This window comes from Pyxicephalus adspersus, chromosome 5 (assembly GCF_032062135.1).
Source record: "Pyxicephalus adspersus chromosome 5, UCB_Pads_2.0, whole genome shotgun sequence".
NCBI lineage: Eukaryota > Metazoa > Chordata > Amphibia > Anura > Pyxicephalidae > Pyxicephalus > Pyxicephalus adspersus.
This window is the reverse complement of record NC_092862.1, coordinates 859254-865319: the sequence shown is the minus strand read 5'-3', so window position 1 is coordinate 865319 and position 6066 is coordinate 859254.

Here is a 6066-nt window from a genome sequence, read left to right as displayed (position 1 = left end):
GAAGGGTTGCCAGGAGAAATCCTCTTCTCTCTGAAAACAACATGGTGGCATGGCTTAGGTCTGCAGCTGAACAAACCATAAGACTTCCGGAACAATGTCTTTTAGACAAACTAGGCCAACGTGGAGATGTTTGGCCATAATGTCATGTGATATAGCACAAACTTCTCAAACCAACTGTGAAGCACGGTGGTAGAGGTGATGACCTGAGCACCTTGCAGTCATTGAGTCCACCATGAGCTCATCTGTATATCAAAGTTTCCAAATGTGAGGCCATCTGTGCAACAGGTAAACTTTCTCTGAAATTGGGTCATGTGACGGGGCAATGGTGCCAGGCACAACAGCAGATTTACAACCGAATGGCTGAAAAAGAAAAACCAAAGTGCTGCAATGGGCCAATCACAGTCCAGACCTCAAGCCTATTGAAATGCTGTGGTGGGACCTGTGCACAAATGAATGCTCAATGAACTGAAGCAATGGCTCTGATGAATAATGAAAAGGAAGTCAAAGTTTAATGGTCTTACATTTCCTATCCCAGATTTATTGCTGTAGTTGATCCTCTATATTAACGTATGGCTGGCAGTGATCATTTCTGCTGAGGTTTCATTTGTCATAAAACATGGATTGGATGGAACGTTAGATATCCATAGCCCGGACACTTCTCGGGTATTTCATACAATTACATCTGTTCACAAATACCTCCAGCCAGCCGGAATTTTATCCTCTTTTGGATTCTGTGAACCCGGTGATTTTATGGCAATTGTGAAATGTGGGCAGGAACTATAAAACGTTGTGTTAGGTCAGAGATTTCCTCATTCTCACCAAGATGAAGGAGCTGCTCACCTGCCTGCCGCTCACCTGGCTGCCGCTCACCTGCCTGCTGCTCACTCTCATCGTCCCAGGTAAGACGTTTGTGCAATTTGCCATTACATGAATGACGGTAACGATCGTCCGACATGACGTATGGTATGAAATCATATTATAGTGTGACAATCTGCAAATCAAACATTGGATTATTATTTATTAGATTTATTTCCTTGTATTACTTTTTACAGCAGACGTTTTGTAGCTGTAGAAATGTCATTGTTTTAGATTGTTTTAGCTAATCTTGGGAATTTTTATGAATGTCCCAAAAAGGTTTTATTCACATGGAAAATGTATGAATCCTGAAGTTTTCTCCGCTGTAGTTGCAGCTATATTTGCTAGAGAAAATGCTGCCCCTAGTGGCCATGGCGCCTTAGGTCATGGATCATGTGGCAATATGGAGGAGTGACTATGCTTATCAGGACATAAAAAATAAACTTATCGGGTTTTAAAATAATTGAAATGTAACCTCAGGTGTAATATAAATGAATGAATAATGGAGGAACACCCCAAGATTCAGTAACTTGTAGAATCCCCTTTAGCAGCAATACCTGCAAGCCATCGTCTTCTGGGTGAATGTATCCGTCTCTCACACTCTTGTAGAGGAATTATTTCTGCTTCAATTCATTTAGGTTTGGGCGCATTTGTTTATAAAAGGTTTCACCACAGCATTTCCATTGGGTTGAGGTCTGAACTTTGAGTGGGCCATTGTAGCCCCTTATTCTTTGTCAGTCATTCTGCCCAGATATGAAGTATAGATACATAACTTTATTAATAAGATTTTGTCACACATTTTGCAAAGTTCAGCGAATTTCTGTACAAATCTACGAGTGATCTAGTTATAAGACTGACATCATAAAATTTAATATAATTTATAATAAATACCCCCTGACTTCTCCACCCAGTGTTACCCCTCCCCTATTAAAGTACCATACAACAATTCCTTTAAAAATCCGTAAAAATAAAGACAGAATGAAGTTCAGCTCTATCGGTTGTATGATAAGAATGATTGTATAGTATGTTGTGTCTCTGACCCATATCTTCCCATCCAGCCTCCACCCAAAACCAATCGCAATGCTATTTCTGCTACGAACCGACAGAGATCCAATACTGCAATGAAGTCAAGACCTGCAGGATGGGATTCAATTTCTGTAGAACGGTCACATCGAGTCCAAACACCGGTAAGTGACTTTCCTGAGTCGATGGTGGGGGGCAACCATTGCAACTGTATACCTAACTGCGGCATGAGATAGCTGAGGGGTGCAAAGCTGGCAGTATATAAGACAATTTCATACTTTCTGTGTAGACATCATACGGTGGCTTTAAATTACTGAATCCCAATTGCTGGTTGGAAAGATTCCATTCGTTAGTCCAAATTATTGCAGCTTTGTTTTCATTTTCAGGATTTCAATAAATTGTTTTATCATTTACTGCCCCCAATCTGCCAGATTCTGCTGATTGGTTAAACTGTTATATTGAAGATTGACCATCCATCAATGGATATGGTAAGAACACAGCCATGACCATGGAGGGGGTAATCCATAGGAATGACCATAAGGGAAGAGGGGGTAATCCATAGTAATGACAATGAAGGGACAGGGAGTAATCCATTGTAAAGGCTATGAGGGGAGAGGGGGCAATCCAAAGAAATGGCCATGAGGGGAAAGGGGGTAAATCAATAGTAATGACCATGAAGGGAGAGGGCAAGCCATTGTAATGGTTTTGACAGGAGAGGGGGCAATCCGTACTAATGACCATGAGGGGAGAGGGGCAAACCATAGTAATGACCATGGGGGAAGAGGGGGTAACCCATAGTAATGAATAATGTTGGTGTTCGAGTTCGGGTTGTCCTTTTATTCAACCCGAGTATGGCTGTTCGAATTCAGATAGACCCGACCCGAAAAACACGGGATTCGACTTTGCAAATTCGCGTGTAAAAAAGTTTGTTAAAATAAGAGGCTTTAATGTAAAAGTAATTTATTGAATGTGTGATTCGTGTAACTATCTTTTATTTTTTTACAGGTTATCCCACAATGACAGGATGATTCCCACTGGTGCAATCAGGGGAGCGGAGCCCTCAGCTCCACTCCCTGATTGTCATTGCAGTTCTACACAATGTGCCCGACCAATTATTCCAACATTGGATTTCCCCACCAATGGATATGGTAAGAACACAGCCATGACCATGGAGGGGGTAATCCATAGGAATGACAATGAGGGAAGAGGGGGTAATCCATAGTAATGACAATGAAGGGACAGGGAGTAATCTATTGTAAAGGCTATGAGGGGAGAGGGGGCAATCCATAGAAATGGCCATGAGGGGAAAGGGGGTAAATCAATAGTAATGACCATGAAGGGAGAGGGCAAGCCACTGTAATGGTTTTGACAGGAGAGGGGGTAATCCGTACTAATGACCATGAGGGGAGAGGGGCAAACCATAGTAATGACCATGGGGGAAGAGGGGGTAACCCATAGTAATGAATAGTGTTGATGTTCGAGTTCGGGTTGTCTTTTTATTCAACCCGAGTATGGCTGTTCGAATTCAGATAGACCCGACCCGAAAAACACGGGATTCCACTTTGCAAATTCGTGTGTAAAAAAGTTTGTTAAAATAAGAGGCTTTAATGTAAAACTAATTTATTGAATGTGTGATTCGTGTAACTATCTTTTATTTTTTTACAAGTTATCCCACAATGACAGGATGATTCCCACTGGTGCAATCAGGGGAGCGGAGCCCTCAGCTCCACTCCCTGATTGTCATTGCAGTTCTACACAATTCAGGATGGCAAATGCCCTAAATGTTAGCTCATTGTGCCTTGAAGACTTACAGAGCCCACAGGACCTTATAAAAACATGTGTTGTTGCTGTGCCTACACCCGATGAATCCCTCCTGGAAGTCTGGTCTACGACTAAAAATACACAATCTTTTATTCCCTTGTTTGACTTCTGTGGGGAATGTCAGAAATTAGGAAATAGCAGGGATAATATTAGAAAAACTACTATTAATGTGACAGGAGCAGAGACCTCTTTTACCTTTTATCAGGATATGACTTTATATTGTGATGATGGAGACATAAAAAGAGGATTACCTAAGAATAGTGCATATGATTATATTAATGACACCTGTAAAAAGAATGGTAGGATTGTTAGCTCCGTAGACAATCCCATGAGTTGTAATAAGACAATTGTGACGCCCAGTTTTATCTATAATATAATGCTCCCTAGGGGATGGTTTTGTCATGTGGTAACAGCACTTACAATTATATTCCTGCCAATGTTATTGGAGGTCCCTGTGCATTATCCAGGCTGACTTTGGCTCTTCATGGACAACCCCCTGTCAGGAGAGCTTACAGATCAGTTACCAAGACTTTATCAGAAAACTGTGACTCTACCCCTTCTCAGCCGTGCAGAATATACAAGTTTGGGGGTCTCTATATTGGGAGTGCCTGGACTGGCTATATATAATACTCGTACTATAAATCTTATTCTAATTGTCCGGTCATGAACTGTAACATGGAACATGCTATCTGAGGTGTGTAGTGTCTGAGATGGAGCTCTTGGGGGGTTTTACCGTTTCTCTGAGCATTGTCAGACTTTGTTTCGATGTTCACTCCTGATAAGATTGACAACTGTGGTGAATGTTTCCCATTAGTGAATAATGTTTTTCTTTGTACAATGATGAACTTCAGATTGTTTGGCCTTCTAACCCTTCCCAGGTCATTTCCTTTTCTGAGATCATTGCTGATGTCTTTCCCCCTTGGCATTGTGGTAACACACATCTGAATGCTGCAGGCCAGCAAACTGCCAATAGAGGGCGCCACACTGACTGATCAATGCATCTGATGGGCAGCACCTGGCTGATACTTACCCCATTCATTCCTATCGCAGGGTCAAGGGGGTACTTAAACCTTTACAGGCAGCTTCTTCTTCATGTCCTTGTTCTATAATACCATGGTGTGATATGTCTCGGGTTGGATTTAATTGTAAGACCGGCTAAAAATGAGATTATTTTTTTATGTCGTTTTCCCTAAAACGTTTTCTTTCTCGTGATTTATTATTCGTTAGAAGTGTTTAATATTCGTCCTCTTACCCTCCATGGGCAGTGAATGCAGGGAGTGAGCAATGTTTGATGCAGGGTGGGGATGGTTTAATTATTTGTAAATCCTTTCGGCAATTTAATAAAATCGGATAATATCTTTTCCTGATTGGTTTCTCCTCGTGCAGTGTTAGTCACTGGACTTTCTGTGACAGATGACAACACCTGCAGCAGAGAGCCAGGAGGGAAAAGCAGGTGCAGCAGAGGAGCGGAGGGTGCAGATGGCAGAATATAGATTTATTAGGGATCTTTGGAGTATTTCTGACCAAACGTGTCTTGGCATAAATGTCTGCCATATGCAAGCGGTACCAGCAGCGGAGGATTGGGCTGGCTGGCTGGGAATCATTTTTCTCTTGGGCCATGTTCCTTGGGGAGATGGGAGCCATGGCTAGCTGGATGTCACAGAGGACTGCAGATGCCACCAGGGGCCAATGCATCCCCAATACCCAGCCCAATCTGCCTCTGACCTTTGCAGCCTCCCCTACCCACTTCTGGATCTTCCCTTAGGCAATGACATCAGGTGACGGAGAGGAAGAGAGCGGAGTTCTACATAAAGGACGGGCACAACCTGTCCATTATCCATAAAGGGATCTATGTATAAAAGAGAAAATCTGACATGCACCAAACTATCTCTGGTGGTGAATCTTCCAGGTGAATGTGTTTCTCTGGAAATTGCTTAGTGAATGTCAGATTCACTGCTATATAAATTAACCCAAATATTTTCACAGCTCATCCTAGGCTGCCAAATACTCTCTGCAGGGTAAATACTGGGACATCATTATAACATTCATGGCTTGTTCTGCCGCTGGTTGTAACCTTACGGGGTGCAGGGAATGTGAGCATGTGCTTTGACTCCACTGACATATTCACCCAACATTCTGCTTTGTCATCAGAGCAATAGGTGAAGGAAATCCTCCAAGAGGGACAACTGGGATCATAATTGTGTTTGCTTGGGAGACATTTCCCTTTGTCCCCGATTCAATCCTTTTGGAGCAGGAAGTAGAACTCTCCCTACAGTAACAAATACCCAGATAGGTGTTCTAACCTTTCTCCGCTCTCTGCTGAGACAATTTGCTTGGATATTAAAGTGTAAAGACAACTGGCCTGAC